Consider the following 18,122-nt stretch of genomic DNA (forward strand, 5'->3'; position numbering starts at 1 on the left):
CAGGGCAGGCGCAGCCGCGAAAAGTTTCTGCTACGGTGTACATTTGCACTCGGGTGTTTCTTGAATTTGAATATCGCTATGGGCACCGTTTCTCCCCCACGTGAATTTATCTCGTGAATTATCTCTCTCAAGTGTGCTCACGTTCACTCAGCTGCATCCAAATGCGTACACGCAGTGCGATTTATTCGAGTAGAATCCCAAATCCACGGAAAGAATCCGCCTGAAGAGATTGAAATTCGTAACTACGATCAGCCGTGTCAATTTACGAATAATTATAATTACAATAAAGATGTACAAAATAATAGCACGAGAACTACTGTTGAAACAACCAAATGATCAGTTTACACCAATTACTTTCACAGTGGCGCAATTAGCTTCTAATATGTAGCAAGACAAGTAATTACTAATAAAAAAATCTATAATTGTACATGCTTTGATCTGAACAAAAGTTGATGTTAACTTTGTTAAAAACATTTATACTAAAGACTAACTCCCCAAATGGTAAATTTATATTTCCAACAACTTTCGTGGCACTTTATTAAAATAAGAAAATTCATGTTTTATGCGACGTGCTTTTTATTCCATCTTAATAAAAAAATTTACATTTATTTTTTTAACGTACATCCAAAAGTATCTATATATATAACATAATATGATAAGTAAATAGTATTGCGCGTGTCGTGTTTATGGTATCAGAGGTGAAATACGAATTTCAGTCGGTGCTCTGAATTGAATGCTCAGTTAATGGAACGATACGATTGAATTGGTCGCCGCTATTGTTTGAATTTTACTCAGATGTCAATGAACGAATTGATATGTAAATGAGCTCCTCCGACTCCCGTCGTTTCTCTTCGTGTTATTCTTTTCGTGCAGCCCCGTTGGATTATCAAGACTCATCGTGGTGTATTCGCTGGTACAATCATTCAACGATATTTATTGCCTTGGCGTCGTCGTCGAGATAGGAAAGTTTATGCTGTCGTTTTATCGACGATCACCACGATCGTTGATATCAATTCCACGCATCAGGATTTTTCGCTAAGATCGCGCGTATCTTGCTTACAAGTTCGATACTTAAGTCTGCATCTCATGAAATATCAACGAAGAATTGGACATTAAATTTGTATAGTACTAATACTAATGCATTAATGATTTATATTTACAAGTTTGCAAATTCGTGTTAAGTAGAAGATAAGCAGCCTTTTCTGTTTCACATATTTTTAGAATGAAGGAATCTCTTATATCATGGAAATACTTTACAAATGTGTCTTCTACAATTACTTCATATAAATTTTACCAACAACTTTCAGTAGAAGGAAGTCTATTAATTCTCCTTACATATATAAAAATTTAATAGTGCGATAGAAAGGAGATACAAATAAGTATTATATATTTTTGACATTTATAAGGCATTAATACCTTCCTGTGGCCGTTCGATACTCCATTGTCGATGGCTATTCTCGACCCCTTTTTTATCCATCGATAAAAATGCTATCCCTGTCCCGAAAAGCAGCTTACACGGAGAAAAAGGGAAACCGCGAGATTGAAAACCTTACCGCGCATCGTATCGTTTATTTGGAAGGTCCACTACACGTAAGCAAGTGGCACGCTGAGATAAAGTTTAAATCACTGGTAAAAATGAATACGGGGACAATATATCTCGCCATGAAGTCTTTCTTTTCCCTGTGCCAGACCGCTAGCCCATACAACTATGCATTGTCTGTCAAAGATTCGTTCATACTCGTAATTTTTATCGTCATCCGTTTCCTTATGAAATTGATACTTCTAGATACGATCTCGAATAGTCTTAAAAGTTTCTCATACTTGCGTATTTTATTTTTTCTTTTCAATATATTTGCAAATTCTGATAAAATCAGTCCTTTTATTATTTATCTATTTATTTTCACTGATAATCGATTTTACAAACGAGTCATGCAGTAAAATAATAGGATAAGATCACAAGTAATTCATACTTAAAAAGAAAATGCATATATTGTATAAGTATGTGTACTTTTCCGAGAAATGACCCTATTTAACAGAAACATCATTTTTAGAAATATTATTAATATTTGTATATAGTTTTGTTACATGTTAGTATTTTTGTTACTTGTTGTCTTTCATTTCAAACGAAAAAAGAGGTAACAGTCTGTCCAAGGAAACTTCACAGGCAAAAATTATGTTGCAAATTATATTGGAGAATAAATTAAATTTCCTTTATAACCCAAGAATAATACACGTAAGAATAATTATTAAAGCTGTATTATATATATGTATAAGGAAAGGCAAGAGAGCACTGCTGAAGCAATATTTCATAGTAACCACGTTCGTTCACTGACCTACTCTACGCATCAGCTTTCAAAAGTATTCAAACTGGCCGAACAAGCAACAGTTCTCTCCACAATCCCGATCGTTCAAACCCCTTCTCCGTCTTTTCTTCCCTCTTCGTTCCTCTGCATGGCTCCTTGACAGTCCCGGGCGACAACAGTGTGGCAAATTAAATTAAATCCGCCTACAGGGCAACGCGATCGATAGATTTTCATTTGGCGTGGAGCGTTTTCGATTGGAGCGAGCAGGACAAAACGTGGGAAGAGAGGAGAGAAGGCTGCAACGACGCCGTAGAGACGAAAAAGAGAAGGAAAGAACAAGGGCGAAGTGAAAATATTGCCTCGCGGCCCTTTCGTCCCCATCGGTCTCTCTGACAATCGTCACCCTCTCTTGTGGGTGCCACCCATCCACCCACTCTCTCTCTTCGCTTCTCTTCTCTTCTCGATTCTCTTTCGCCGCCGGTTGCATTTCCAAAGATTAATCTCCCGATTTATTCACCAAGCACGCAGCTAGTCGTGAATTTTTTCTGCACCCGGTATCATAGCAATAGCGTGTAATAAGCGAATCGGACGCTGCGCTGAAACGAGATTCGGTCAACGAATTATGTATCTATTGTGCGAAGATAAGGTGGAAAAGCGAGAATCATGGACATTGCGTTTATCGTATTACTTAAATGTCAGTTAAACGATATTTTTGTGCTTGTTGTGTGTTTATCTAATGCGATTTTAGTATTCAGGCGTCGAGATAAATTATTGGGATGTTCAGGCGATGAAAGTAAGACGTAGTATGGTAAAAATGTTGGCTGGACATTTATTAATAGACAAGTAGTATTTAGTAATATTTAGCGGACTCAGTTTCAAATTCTTTAGATAAGTTCATGAAAATATAACTTTGTATAAATAGTCTATTATACATAGTCCAGCATTAAAATATTCTAATCAAATTCCGATTCATTTAATTGTCTATATGGTTGAGAGAAATTTTCGTTGCCATATGTACCCTTCTCACCGATTTCTATCAATTAATGGGAATATTTTTAAAGGGAAATTTTGAATTATTGCTTGATATTTATGAAATAAAAGCTGTCGATTTAATTGGAATAAAAAAGCATGCTTCAGAGACAATTACACGATCTATCAATAACACAAAGAATATTGAGCGAATTTTACATATTTACAAAAAGAATATGTACCTGGAAAGTCGAGGAGAAGACTCAATAAGATTCACAACAAGTGGGCTCACAAGAAATTGAAAGAAAGGAATATAGACTATAACGACGTTATTAGTTTCAAATGTTAATTGAAGTTATCGATTTATTACTAAAGGAGGTAACAGAATAATTAATGCACGAAACCTTTGTGATAATAACCAATCGCTCGATATATTAAAAGGCAAAAACGGCCAATAAACGCGACCAGCTTGATTATGAAAGCATTTGAAGACTTCTATTTGATTGAATTTTAGCAATAAGTGGACAGAGCCATGTTTTCTACTTATAAGCGGCGAACTATCCATACCGATCAATGAGGTTAAGTGTCTGCATGGGTTTATTTCGAGCAGTTTCGATAGTAAAGTACGCCGCACACTCCATCAGCCGAATAGTATTACGAGCGCTATTGCTACTAACCACTCGTTATTTCGCTATCGATCGGTTCTAAGCTTTATTTCGGCGCGCGTGTACGACTAAATTATAATTCCGGCGGGCTATTACGATGCAGGCAGTCCTAGTTTCACGATGGCATCGCTTGAAAATTTACTACCTATTTCTTCGTACAATAAAGAAAATGTTAGAATATCTTTTTTGCAATCTCGATATAAAGTTATTTTACAGTGTGTTTATTATACGTTATATACCATCAAACAAATTACAATTATAATCATTCTATATTATTTTCTTACATAATTCGACTCGCATAATTATTAACATCCTTGGATGTATCGACGTTAAAAATTAAGAACGAGCATAGAGATTGAAGTCATTACAGGTTTCATATAGAACCTAAAGACTTTTTTAAAAAAGTTAATTTAGGATTCTGTTTTCTCGAAAGACTTTATGATTCAAAATTTATTAAAGGAAAGCAATAAAACAGAATGAACCTTGCTTTGGTAACTAAGAGAAGAGTGAGAAGATCAAGAGATACGAACTTATCATATTCTTCACGTGTGGTCTTAAGTCAAATAAACATATAATACGATTATATGGTAAAAACAACATCAATTAAGGTAACTTCAATAATCTGAAGGTTTTATATCGTTTCTTTCTTAATCGAAAAGTCACAATCAATATTATGTTTACGTTTAACATTTATGATAATCCAGCGATTGAGATTTGTCACGCCTGATTACCCTTGCAATGTAGCAATATCCATTCGTGAAAGCAGCTTGATATCGGAACCAATTTTCTCTATCGAATACAATAATAGATCTGAAAGGATCTTTTTATCAGATCTGCTTCGGGCGAACATATTGAGAGGGATATTATACGTGTACACCTCTCAGCTTGTAAAATTAAATTACGCAGGTCGTTTCGCGTTTGCGGCTCATATTGGAAGAAGAGGGAAATTTTCTCCTTCTACGTTCAACGCCTTGCACATAACGTTATTCACGTCACAATTTTGTTTCAGGTTATTCGACAGCGGTTCGATGCAGAAGTTCAAGATTCTTTTCCACGATATCGAGGTAAAGGTGGCAGCATATAAATGTAAACTCGCAAGTAACCGAGAAGTTACACGGAGTTCGCAATAAGAAACTCGCTCCCTTGCTTACTTGCGCCGCGTTACGCTGCATTTAGTTCTATGGATTTACGAAAAATTACTTTCGAAATTAGTTCTTATAAATTGCAAGACATCCTTTCAGTGTAAATTCGAACAGAAAATCTTTCTCCGGGGGGAATTCTGCCACGACAGTTTTACATTTTACATTTTTTAGTTCTTGTAGAATATATTCATATTTGAGTGATAAATAGGCTAATTATCAACTGTTGGGTAATTTGTAACTTCTTTATACATTTTCAGATCAGTTCCAAACTTTAGCAATATCACCATGATAATTGTGCTTTATGGCAATATTAACGATATTTCAAAAAGTTTCGTATAACACACATAATATATTCGTAAAAGTTTTCTATGATAAATGTTCAAGTACTCTCATAAGTTACTGTATAATACAAGTAGGGTAAAATTAACAAATCATGTCAGTTAAGGGTTAAATTCAATTTCAGATATCAAATCTTGATCGTAGAGAAATTAGTTAGATCGAAAATAAGGAAAGACATAAGGACGACGAAATTGGACAATAAAGCTGGTTCCTGGAGTTAAACAAAACGTATCTGTTAAACGGAATACTGTTAGGAAATCTGCTCGCCAAACAAGGGCACTGCCGTACTTCCGAATGACATCGTAGTCTGTTCTCTGTGTAACAGATTCCCGGACTCGAGATTGTCAATCGAAACAGGACTTTCGACATGCTTGTTACCACGTGACTTAAGCGTGTTCTAAGACATGCCGACTGGAGGCAGGGAGATGAGAAGAGAGTTGGAAACTTTGAATCTTGCAAACAGCCTCGAGGACTTGTTCGCCACCCTCGTGAAGACTAATAAAGCTACGAACTGCGAATAGGGATGGTAAATGGCGGGATTGCTAGATAAGAAGTGGTCACCACCCATTAAAATTATCCGGTTACTTACGAGAATGAAACTAAAGTAAATATGGAAATAATTAAAAACAGTTCAAAGTGTACCGTCGATCACAAAAATTTACACACACACTCGACGAATTTTATGTATCCGACTTATCAGAAGAAATTAAAAATGTAGTTTGTACAAAATCATTTAGAGTTATACGCAAAATGATCTTGCTCGATATATTATGGTATTTCTAAAAAGAATTAAAAATATAAAGCATTTAGGCACAAAAATGTTATCAATGGCGAGAATATTGCGGGCCGTAGGCTGTTATTGATTCTTATTAGGACTTCCAACGTGTTAATATTGAATCTACTTGTTTCGTGACTTCATGTAAGTATAACGAAGATATTTATGAAATTGTATTCTTTTATTTCTTACGTTCTCCATTCGATATGTATAATATTGCGTTATCTTTTATTTTTTCATGTACCATGATTACTTGAACACCATATACGTACGAACGTTTTAGTAGTTAGGATCAAGACGCGTTCAAACAAATGAGGCAGGCATTTGAAATCCTTACAGCGAGAAAGCAATTAAATTGGCGCCCCGCTGCTCTCTTCTTTCGTGAAATCAGCCGGTGAGAAAGCGGTAAAATTCGATTATTACCGAGCTTAATGGCGCGGCTTAAACATCTTTAGTTCATCTTTGCCAATGTCCATCGCGATTTTCGGCTTCACACTCGAATGCTTGGCAATTTTGTGATCGTCAACGACTCGAATGGAACGGCAGTTTTCACTGCCACGCATTTGCGACGAGTTCCTTTTAAAAGGTACGTAGATTTATCCCAAGCCTTTTTTCTTGGCTTAAGAATTTTCATGGAATTCAGGATGAAAAGACATTGTTCTTTGAAAGCGTTTAAAAGGGTTTTATTTTCTTCTTATTCTAGTCTTTGTGTTTGGCTTTATTACCATTGCTTTGTTCAGGATGTTCATATTTTGTGCTGTTTTTATTCAAAGTAGTAGTTGTAATGGACCGGATTATACTTCTATTTTTAAATTAAATTTTTATTTAAATTCGGAAAACTATATCATATCACATATTCTCTACTCCCGAGATCATTTAAAGCTTCATTGTGTCTGAATCCAACGAATTTATAGTTTCCATGGAGCAACTGGAGTAAAAAAATCTCTTTATGTTCGATATATAAAGGGAAGGGCAAGAATAATCGATAACTTTATTCCTCTGCCACTATAGGATTTTGAGGAGAAATAAAAAATGTCTAGTGGGCGATATAAAGGTAATAAAATTAATTTTTTTATATAGCTCCATAATATGTTATGCGTTTCAGCATATTGCCATTTTTAATACCTGTGCTAATGACATATTATAGTTTTTAGAATGGTATTTGCGTTTATAAAATCATCAGTATATTTGACGAAGCCCGAGAGTAATGAATAATAGGAACAAAAAAAAAAGGTAATGGAAATAACTATATGTTAGCGTCGACTCTTCTATAGAGATGATGTCAAGGTCGATGCATCGCGCGGTGTCGAATCCATCTCCAAGCCGGAACCATAAATGTGTCATCGTGGTTTAGGATCGATCTCGATAGCGGCTTTGAATGGCGATACTCTGAAGGACTGTTGCGGTTCTAATTCGTGGATGTTACAGCTATAGTTTCGGGGTGCCGACTGTCAACAAGAGGATCAAGAGGATCAACCCTCTCTGTTGTTCCACGCGTCGCGCCGCCGATGACTTGGGAACACTCGGACTCGCGGTAGAGAGCGATAAGAGTTTTCTAGAAGGATCTGATCATGGAACGCTGGCAGGCTGATAAATCCTCCGACAATAGAACTGACAATGAGCGAAAAACCTCAGCACTTACCTCACAATCTTCGCGAGATTCTCATCGTCCAAGATGGATATATGGTCGAATTTCGAGATACGTATTGTTTAACAAGTAGAAATTAGAAATTAGTCAATTAAATAATGATGATAGAATACGTATAAATTTAATTGAAATCTGTGAAATTATTTATTAAGCTTTGTAGTTAAGAATTAAATTTTATTAACAATGAAATAATTAATTTAATGTTTCTGGATAAAAAAAAGGATTAATATTTACTTCAATATGTACGTACATATATTCGCATGAAAAATGTCTCACAAAGTCGATCCATAAATAGATGCACTATTTCAGATCGCAATTTTATACAAACGAATAAATAATTTCACAATTAAAAATAATAGTTGACGTAAAACACGAAGTTGTATTGACCGACTTTTATGCCTAGTCTGTAATTAACACAGGTTTTTTTTACAGTGAAACCAGACAATCTTATGATAATTACGTACGATTCTATAACGAACGCGACGCAACGTCTGGATCGACTGGATTCAACGAAAGCAGCCTGAATCCTGAGACTTCCTAAACTTATTACGCTTCCTTGACGTTGAAAATAAACGATGAAGAAGAGCGGCAGACGGTAAAAACCGGGGAATTTTTGTAAAACAAGTGGCTGCAACTCAGCTTGACGCCGCGCCGTGGAAACCGACTTCGAGGTTGCATTAAGAGCTCCGCGGTAAAGTGTACTGTCAATAATTTAGAAACCCTCCGATGAGGTTTTCTTTTCAAGCCAGCTACCGTACAGCGGAGACCAATAGAATGGTAATAAGATAAAGAAAATGGGACGGAGGTAAAAATTTTTGTTGTTTAATGTAATTTGAAGAGGTAGAAATCCATTAAATATGGAAATCGGAAATAGTAATACCTTTTTGCTGTTTTAACAAAGTAATTTTGAAATCATTCTTGATTAAGCAGCCGCTTTATTATTAAAATACATACAATTAAAAAATTGTATATATTTTTTTTTCTAAAGTGGTTAATAAATTATTTCATACAGTACGATGTAAAATACTAATCGCAAATAGAATAAAATGTTTGCTTTTCGTGACAAACTTTTTTTTATTCATTTATTTATGCAAACAGGAAATAAGATATCCTTTAGCATACAGAGTAAATGTAAGGAATACCAAATACTTAAGGCCAGCAATGTATAAGTGATATTACTATGTTCTGAAACTACTAGCATGCACTCTATTTTAGTTTTATTAGAAACTTTTTATAGGTACTCGATTATTGATTGATTGCATATGAGAAGGATGATGTGAAAGTACGGAAGTTACAGATATATGATTGATCGGTGACAGGCTGTCGAAGACAGTTTGTAAAAATAGAATGTGCTAATAAAATCGAATGGATGTCAAGTGTTTTTTTAGCTCTGGTTCGAGCTTGTTCTGCGCTTGAACGCTAATAAACTTCACATTACTCAATCAGTCATTGACGTGCTGAACAAGTATCACATCATATCTACTTCTATGTTCATCAAATAAAACTACGTCAATAGCACTCAAAAGGTAACCAGTAACATGAAATACAAGTTATTTATACAAGTACAAAATCAATGGATTGCAGTTCTAAGTAGTTCAATAACGTTCTTGTAGCCGTGTAAACAAAAACGGGTATACATCTTCTTGATTCATTGACAACGAGATTCATTGACATCGCACGCTCGATATTGTTCAGATAAAGAATAATAAATAATCAAAAGTTGTAAACACACCACGCATAGAAACGATATGGATCTCTGTTTCAGTGAAATCGTCGTACTCTGTAATTGTTTTATTACGAATAATATTTATCGGAACTCTGTGGTAAAACCCCATCTTGTACCGCGGATGTGTCTACTGGCTACATGCGGTACAAATGCCCATGAGGTTCCGGATGGGGTTCGCTTTCCCAAAGCTACCTAACCACCAATGCAATCTCGTATCTCACGATGTAACATTCACCCTTACCACCATCGAATTTAGTTTAGGCAGGTTAACGAGTACGTATTTTCTACTCGCCACGCTGTTCTTCAGTTGACTACAATTACTGTTAATATCCAATACCGTATAATTATTCTTACAATTATTACACCGTATAATAACTTTAACAATCATTATTGTATGATAACTTTCTCAATTATTGCATTTCACAGTTACTATATCGTAGTAGAATAACGAAACAATGAGACAGAGCTCAATCGTCTTCATATATAATAGAATGCATTAACTTCCCAATAAAATTTCGTAGCGTTTTATGTTAACAAAAGCAAGTTCGTACGGAGTGTATGAAAATTTTTATGGGTTAACATGCATCTATTAAACACTAAACTTTTAAACTTTTTCGTGAATCGTATAAATTCGGATAATAACATCCTATATTCAGTTTCTTTTTACTTAAACAATAGTGACCCAAGAATAAAAATATTTCCAAAGTCTAGAAGGATACTCGCGACAAGAAGCGCCGTAGAACACCGAAACTGCCACTTCTGTCTGGAAAGCAATTCATGCTTTCGTTCATTCTTATCTCTATCCCATTCGAAAATTTCATTTCCCTCCAGAGGCGATTTCTGTCCATTGTAATTCAAGGGAACTGCAAGTTTACGCCTCGGACCGATTTAATTGCCATCGCCGTGGCTGTTTCTATTGGCATCGAGACGATCGTAGAAAGAACGTTTCAAGTTCTGTTATTGCAGTTTCGAGTTTCTACACGAATCTTCCCCACTTTTTTGAGTTCATTCGGGATATTCGCTTGTGGCAAGCAGGGACCAATGAAATCCAGCCATTTCGAGGCGACCAGTCGGCGGCTGATCTTAAAGCTGCAACGCCGAATATTTGCAACCGGATCGAACGTTGGTTGCCCATCCGACTGAGTTTCCGTCGAATAAATTCGAATGGCCATGAGGGTGAGAGTCGTAGGGGACACACGATGCTCGTATACAAGGATTATTCAAATTTCCGGCAACCCGTTCCCGTGGAAAACTGTCGAGACGTCCCGTGACCGAAGGGATTTGCTCGAAAATATAAAATAACACTATCCAAGCAACGATTCAAAGAGATTTCCTAAGACAATGGCCTCTATTCAGAACTCGCTTAGGATGCAGAAAGATGTTTTCCTGGTCTGTTTGTTCTTCGTCCGGGACAAGTCCTCGAGCTTGTCCTTTCCTGGCACGGACGTTTTTAAGGGAATCGTTCAGGCTAAAAGTACAGCGTGGTACTAATATGAACACGTGCTGGCAGTGACTACTGGAATTGTAGAAATAAGGATGGATAGAGCATACTCGAAAGCACTTGAGAATAGAGAATATAGTTTGTCGAGTGATGGAAAGAAATATCGAAGTATTTCTGCGTCATTTAGAAAAATTGCATGTAATGACTACGCAAGAATAATTTCTGTTCATTTTTGTATCACTTGGTGGCTAAAAAGCAATATACACATGTATACAGTATAATTTAATGTTACTATATATATTTATTAATAATTTATCATTATTCATTATTTAATGTTACACAAGCTAATGTGTATAACAGTGAACTTAATCGAGGAATTGCGGAGTGTATGAATAGCTGTATATGTTTCTACGTGGTTTATAACCCGTTTCATCTGTTAACTGAAAGTAATTAGTGTTGTACTAATGTTGCGAAATATGTGGAAAGCATAATTTATCAAGACCTTCCGTACGAGTTGTGCCGTACTCCGCGAGTTTCGCAAGCGTTAAGAGCGAAACACAAGCTTGTATCTCTTTCGTGCCATATAAATACTAAATAGCGTCAAGGAAAAGTGATGTAATCTGCAAAATAAGAGATCGGAAACTTAAAAATAAAATGTAAATGAATTGTCAAGAATTTACAATATTTATTAACGATACATAATAGAAATGTGAAATGTTATAAATCGTATTAATAACGTCAGCAGCATTTGTTACAAATATTCCTATATCGATCGCAATGACGTCTTTACAGAATCTTGACGCTAACGCAATATCATAAAATAAGAACCATAATTGCCAAACATTTATGTCCCATTTCGTCGTTTTAACCATTGTCGAACTCCCATTTTTGTAAAAGCAAGCGAAACTCGATAAAAACAAAAACAAGAGAGCAAAAAAGAACGGGTCTATAGCCTCTCTGTGCGCTTTTACGCGACCGTACACCTTCGTGCATCTCGCTTTTCTGAAATATTACCGTCCACGCAAGCTCCACACCCGCCTCCGCTTTTAACAGCACCTCGACTGTGACACGGTTTGTATCTTGATACGATAGTCTAGGCCAGTTAGGACGGTTCCTCACGTAAACCTGTCGCAAACCGTTGGCAACCGGTCTCGACAAGCTACTGCATTTTGTAGGTCAACGCCGGTTCCACCGTGAGGGTGGTTGACAGTTTCTGAACGGGAGAGGGAGAAGTAGGGGATGAGCGGCAAAGGGTGAGATAGTCGAGAGTCGACGCTGGTTGTACGTGTCGCGAACAATAGCCCCGAGGGTACACGGCAACCTGATGTCACTTCCTGCGTCGGTGAAACTGCCCTAATTGTCCCCAACTGTACTCACAACGGCCACCTTCACCTCTATCCTCTCTCAGCATCGAGCGTTGAGAATCGTTCTGTTACTTTGCCCACGTTATACTTTCATTCAGATGGTTTGCGATAGAAGTAAGAAGAAGAGAGAACGGAAGCATGTGAAGACATAAAAATGGAGGGACATTTTATTCGTGTGAAGCAGACGTGTGTGTTGGATGATTGGTTGCCACTAGTAGTTTTTGCTTTGATTGCTATATCGCAGTAAATTCTCTGTAGAATGCTGTATTATATTTGTAGTAGAGTAAAACTTTCTTCTTTCTTATAAGCAGATCTCTTTTTCGGGAGCGTTTACGAACCATCTAAAAACGAACGAATTAAAATGGCTTCTTTAACTAAAGTACTAATGGATTTTGGTTTGAGTCAAGTAACAGATAAGAGAAGAATAATTTTATATAGAACAGGCTCTATACGTTCATATGTTATGTATGAACTTGTTTTGAGCAATTTGATCAAAAATCTGACAACATGAATTTATAATATTATTCCTAGCTATGGTTGAAACGAAGTTTATATCTAGCACTCGTCATAGGCTCAACTCATTTTAACTTAGCACTCACTCCCACATTAGACAATGAAACAGTCAAGTCTCCTCTCTGTTACGTCGTAGCTGATAAATGCTTTTGAGATAACAAGGAGCCTAATCAGGGAAGGACAATAGGGGTGGCCTATCTTGCGTGGAAGCGAATTTTGCTGCCGTTTCATGCCATAATACGATATTCATGAGCCGATTATGACAGCACGTAGCCGTATAAGTAGGGCGCGCTGATGAGTTATTAACTTCCATAATTTAACAGACGAGCGTGCGACGATAGAGTGAGAGAAGAGAGGGGGGATACCGTGATGCATTGTCAGTAGTCCTGAGCACGTCGATTACGGATTAGCATCTACGATTCCCTCACAGAAGATTCGTAATTGCTTTGCCAGGGTTTCAACCAGCCTTTGCCCCGACTTTTCATTAGGGATTCAATTATAATTTGCCCGATTGTTACTGGGAATCTCGAACACGCTGGTGATAGAGAACGTCGTCAACGGCGGCTCTCGAAATATAAGAGATTTGAAGTAATTAAATCTACTCTTTGCTGGCACACAATTCGATCAGAAATTTCCTTTCATTTATTTTGTTACGATTGACCGAAATTCTTTTGTGGATCCTATCAGAGTGAATTAAAATTTATCTGTTGTAGTACTCATCGTTCGTTCCTTTTTTCTAGAATAAAAGATATAAATATTCTTTTCCACTGGATATATTGGATTGTTCGATAAGCTCATAGTGAAATTTAATTAAGTACCTATAAACGAGATTTCCTTTTTCCTGGAGTTAGGTTGGGATTAAATTAATGTAATTTAATTTGGCACTAGTAAATTAAATATAAAATTTACATTTGCTTTTCCGAATCCCTATAGCAATATTTTACTTATTTACGTATATGCACATTGAAATATACTAAACTTTTTTAAACGATTTCGGCATTGTCCATTTTTCGTAATCTAACTAATAATGCATATGTTAACAAATTTTCAGAAACAGAGGCGAAAGAAGTATGTATATAAGAGGGAGAAGCATTATACTAGTAGTACGCAAGTAGTAGCAGCCTATCATTAGTCAGACTGAAGATAACAGGCACTCCTCAAACTTGGTACGTATAATTATCGTTCTAGGAACTTCTAAAGAGTCATCTATTTCAATCGATAGTTTGAAAGTGCGATCACATTTACTAGCAATACCGTATAACAATTTAGAGCATAATAATTTTCAAGCTTTCCTTATTTTCAATCGCATTCCGCTGAGCCAAGCGTCAGCGGACCTCGACACGTGCGACACGTGTCGGTTCACGTTTTCAAAATGACCCATCCATCGTTTCATATGTTTCCATTGAACCTGCGGAGAGGTTAAAGGTCTCTTTTTACGCCTCGCATCTAAAGACGGGATCGCGACCGTTCCTAGGAAAACGGTGTATCTAAATTTAAGGGAGTCGCTCCGACGTTATTACATCGTCAATATGAAACTTATGTACGAACGTGTTCTTGAAACGTTCATACATAAAGCAGATCTCTTCGAGTATCGTATCAAGATACACGTAAGGATACACGGCTTAATGCCGCCATCAACTTTTATCACGTTCGTTGCAACAATAAGTCTCCTGAGCGTGCAGAGAAAACGAAAGCTCGTTACACTCTTTGCTTAACTTAATTATGGTCGCTTCGTTTGTGGATGAAGCTTAATTTTTGGGGATAAAAATAAGTCGTGATGTTAAAAATGTTTCGTAGACGAAAAAATAAAATATTGAAATTATGATTGCGGATGTTTTTTTGAATATTTGTATTTGTGGGAAAGAGAAATGTATAAGAGAATATAGGATGTCCATAATATGCAAAAATATATGAAATTTTCAAAGTAGATACCATTTATCTACCATTTATACTATACTTAAAACAAATTCATTGTAGTATTTTTTGTTTGTGATTACTATATTTCTTTGTTCTATTTTTCATACGCAAGCATTGTTGAGATATAATGAGCTTTAAATGTTACAGATATCAGATAATATTATAAATGGATAAAATTTGATTAGTTTACAATGTTGGTTCTTCAAGCTTTTTATAATTAAACTGAAGTTTTTTCGCTTCAAAATACAAATCGATTAACTTAAAGCTTTGATTGTTGATTTTTAAATCTTTCTATAATTTGATTAAAATTCATTAAATTGATAAAGTTTGTTTATTTTATAATTTGGATTTTTTCAAGCTTTCCATGACTCGACTGAAATTTTCTGCTGTCGTAAAGTTTCAATTAAAGTCGGTTATTATCTGAATTTCCATCTTAATAAAAGTTAATTAAAGTGCCTATTGGCAGAGAGTTTACAATCCATTGGGTACAGTTTTTGCAGATTGCACGATGCTGTTGGAATAGAACCGGAGTACATGCACGTGTAGAAAATTCATTCAGAAAAACTGTTATTTAATTAAGGGAATTTTTCAAATATTAATATGTGTAGCGAATTGAATTTTTAACAGTGCAGGATATATATATGCATTTTAAGTTGAAAATAGTTAATTTTCGTTACAATGTTAAGACACGATATTTTTTATCTATTTATCAATAACCTTACATGAAACCAAACTATATCTCCGAACCTTTTAAAATAATATATTTTGAAGGTTAAAGTTTAATATAAACTATTCACAAAAGAGATGTACAATTAAATATGTCGATGGGCTAAAAATATTGCACTCGAAGCTGCATTATTCTCGTCGATATTACGAAAACTAAGCACTTAACATCGAATACCTTCGAGTAGCGCTGAAGTGATATGCGATGCTCGCGTACCGATATTAATAGAAACCCATTAACTCAATCGTATTTCACGGGCTTGTTAAAGTGAAGCATGATCAACGTTAACGATAAAATTTCACGATCGTCTCGAGTGGCTTGTTTGTACGCAATTTTCTTCGAAACTTATCGCTGATACAACTTCAAATACGTGTAAGTCAAGATACGTATTGAAATACAGTAGTTCACAAGAGTGTTTGAACTGTTATAGAAATCTTTCATGAATATATTATGTGTGCTGCTTACAAACTTTTTGAAATTACATTAACACTGCTTTAAGGCACAATAATTATGATTATATATGTAGATAAAATTTCAAATCAGTCTGGAAATGTGTACAGTAGTTACAAGATTATTATAATCGCAAATATACATTTATTATTAATCAAAAATTATATAACAAGAATGACCGTACTACTAGTTTTCTATAGCAAGTATTCCAGATATTTTTGTGAATATTCCTATACCCTCGAGTGTATTGATCAAATTGTGCATTCGTGGTTTTTGTTCCACTTTTCCCCAGGGAATGTTGCATGCTCTTTCTCACTGCGTTACTTTTTTCTACCTCGTATGGAAGATATTGAATTTAACAGGATTCGCGTCTACGCATTCGCTGAGATGAAAAATGGCGAACGAAGAAAAGAAGGAACGTTCCTTGTCTTATGACAGGAAAATGTTTTGATACTACGACGTCGACAGATTTGTCTTCTTCTATTAGTTGTTGAGATGTGGGCAAATAACTTTAAGACCAGGCGAACGATACGCGAGTCTCAACCACTTGTGCGTCCTCGCGGTATAAAGATATTGCTCCTGGGCGTTTAAATTTTTCAAGTCGCGTCTGTCGGGTTAGAAGCGAACGAATAATATTATTTGCGGATTTGATACAAGAAGAGAATATGTTGCTGAATTGTTTGGGGAGTTTGTAGCATTTTTGATAGCCACGAGCACTGCAAATTGACAGGATATTTATTTTAAATATCTTATTATAGCATTACGTGATTTGTCGTTTTATTACGAGTATTAAAATGAATAGAATTTGTTTTCCTTTCTTCTGTATAATGCACGTTAATTATCCGATACGTATTATCGTTCGTAATATCAATATTATTATATAAACTTCCATTTAATAGATTAAAATTTATCAGCTGTTCTTCACACGCTTGGTAAAACACCAACATATCAATTTCAACAATTTCAAAATTAAACCTTTCCATGCGAATTTCAATTCTGCTAGACTGTACATGCGTATCGCGCATAAAATCGTGTGACGTGATAAAAGAAAAGCGCAGCAGGAGATATGAAATGAACTGCAACATCATTGTAATGCAATTTATTCCACTGTCGCTATTTCTAAATGAAAAGGAAAAAGAAAAAAGTAATTTACCTAGTTTCACGAGACATTCGTATTTATTAGAAAATTAAAGGATAACAGAGCGAAAAAGGAAAAAGAACATAAAGTTCATTCGTATACTCCAGGTTTCATTCCCATTTACAGTAATCAAACGTGCCAAATGAACGTAATCGTTCGACTATGTCACCGTGTCAACGCCTACCAAACTTCTTTTCATTCTTCTACATTGAATGGTTATCTTTGTCGTAATCTTCTGTTTCCCTTTCTTCGATCCTTATCTTTTTACATTTGACTAATTTCGATCGGTCCTTCTCGCTTTATCAGCAAACTTATTCGATCAACGAATCGACAGTAACTACGAATATTATCCCATCGATATCCATCGTTGGAACAGCTTTCGAATTTAAATAAATCGAGACTCTGCTAAAGCCGTGAATAAGAGAAGGAATACAAGAGATTCGTTGAAAGTTTGCTAAAGTAGGTTCCGCTGTGAATATTCTATTTGACCGTTGCGTGACTACTTCGATTAAAGTTAGTTGTAATTAAATAGGAGCGTTAAAAGTAGCTTACAAAGTGTGCAGTGATGAAATGTAATAAGATTCAAATTAATTACCTTTGGTGTCGCTAAGTGTGATTGAATAGCAAGATTTTACTTGCTACGGCATTTTTTCCGTGATACACGAAACATAATTACAAACATGGTAATTCTGTTCATCCTTTTTATTCTATCTATATAAATTACACGCCTTTAACCAAATTTATTTGCTTCTAATTCACTAATTACTTTCGATGGTAGCAGTGAAAATGAAAGCGAGTTACATCTTATATTATCTAAAATATATTTCCTAACTCTATTTTATTTCTATATAAATTAAATTATACCATCGATTTATTTCTATCAGTTTTTAATTTCGTAAATATAGAAATTCGTCACAGAACTCACTGACATACCATTTTCGAATTCATCACTAAATTCATCACTAGCAAACGTAACAACGTCGCGGCTCAGATTTTACAAGCGTAATA

The 18,122-nt window shown here is 35.6% G+C and overlaps 1 long non-coding RNA gene across 1 annotated transcript; it reads left to right on the forward strand.

Moving 5' to 3' along the window:
* The first annotated feature begins 8,075 nt into the window (after positions 1 to 8,075).
* LOC117151607 lies at positions 8,076 to 11,705 on the forward strand. The gene is made up of 4 exons (XR_004461640.1): positions 8,076 to 8,646; positions 9,079 to 9,367; positions 9,607 to 9,840; positions 10,572 to 11,705. It is a non-coding gene; the product is annotated as an uncharacterized LOC117151607 (long non-coding RNA).
* The last annotated feature ends 6,417 nt before the right edge of the window (positions 11,706 to 18,122 follow it).

Source organism: Bombus impatiens, unplaced genomic scaffold (assembly GCF_000188095.3).
Source record: "Bombus impatiens unplaced genomic scaffold, BIMP_2.2 scf_0318, whole genome shotgun sequence".
Lineage (NCBI taxonomy): Eukaryota > Metazoa > Arthropoda > Insecta > Hymenoptera > Apidae > Bombus > Bombus impatiens.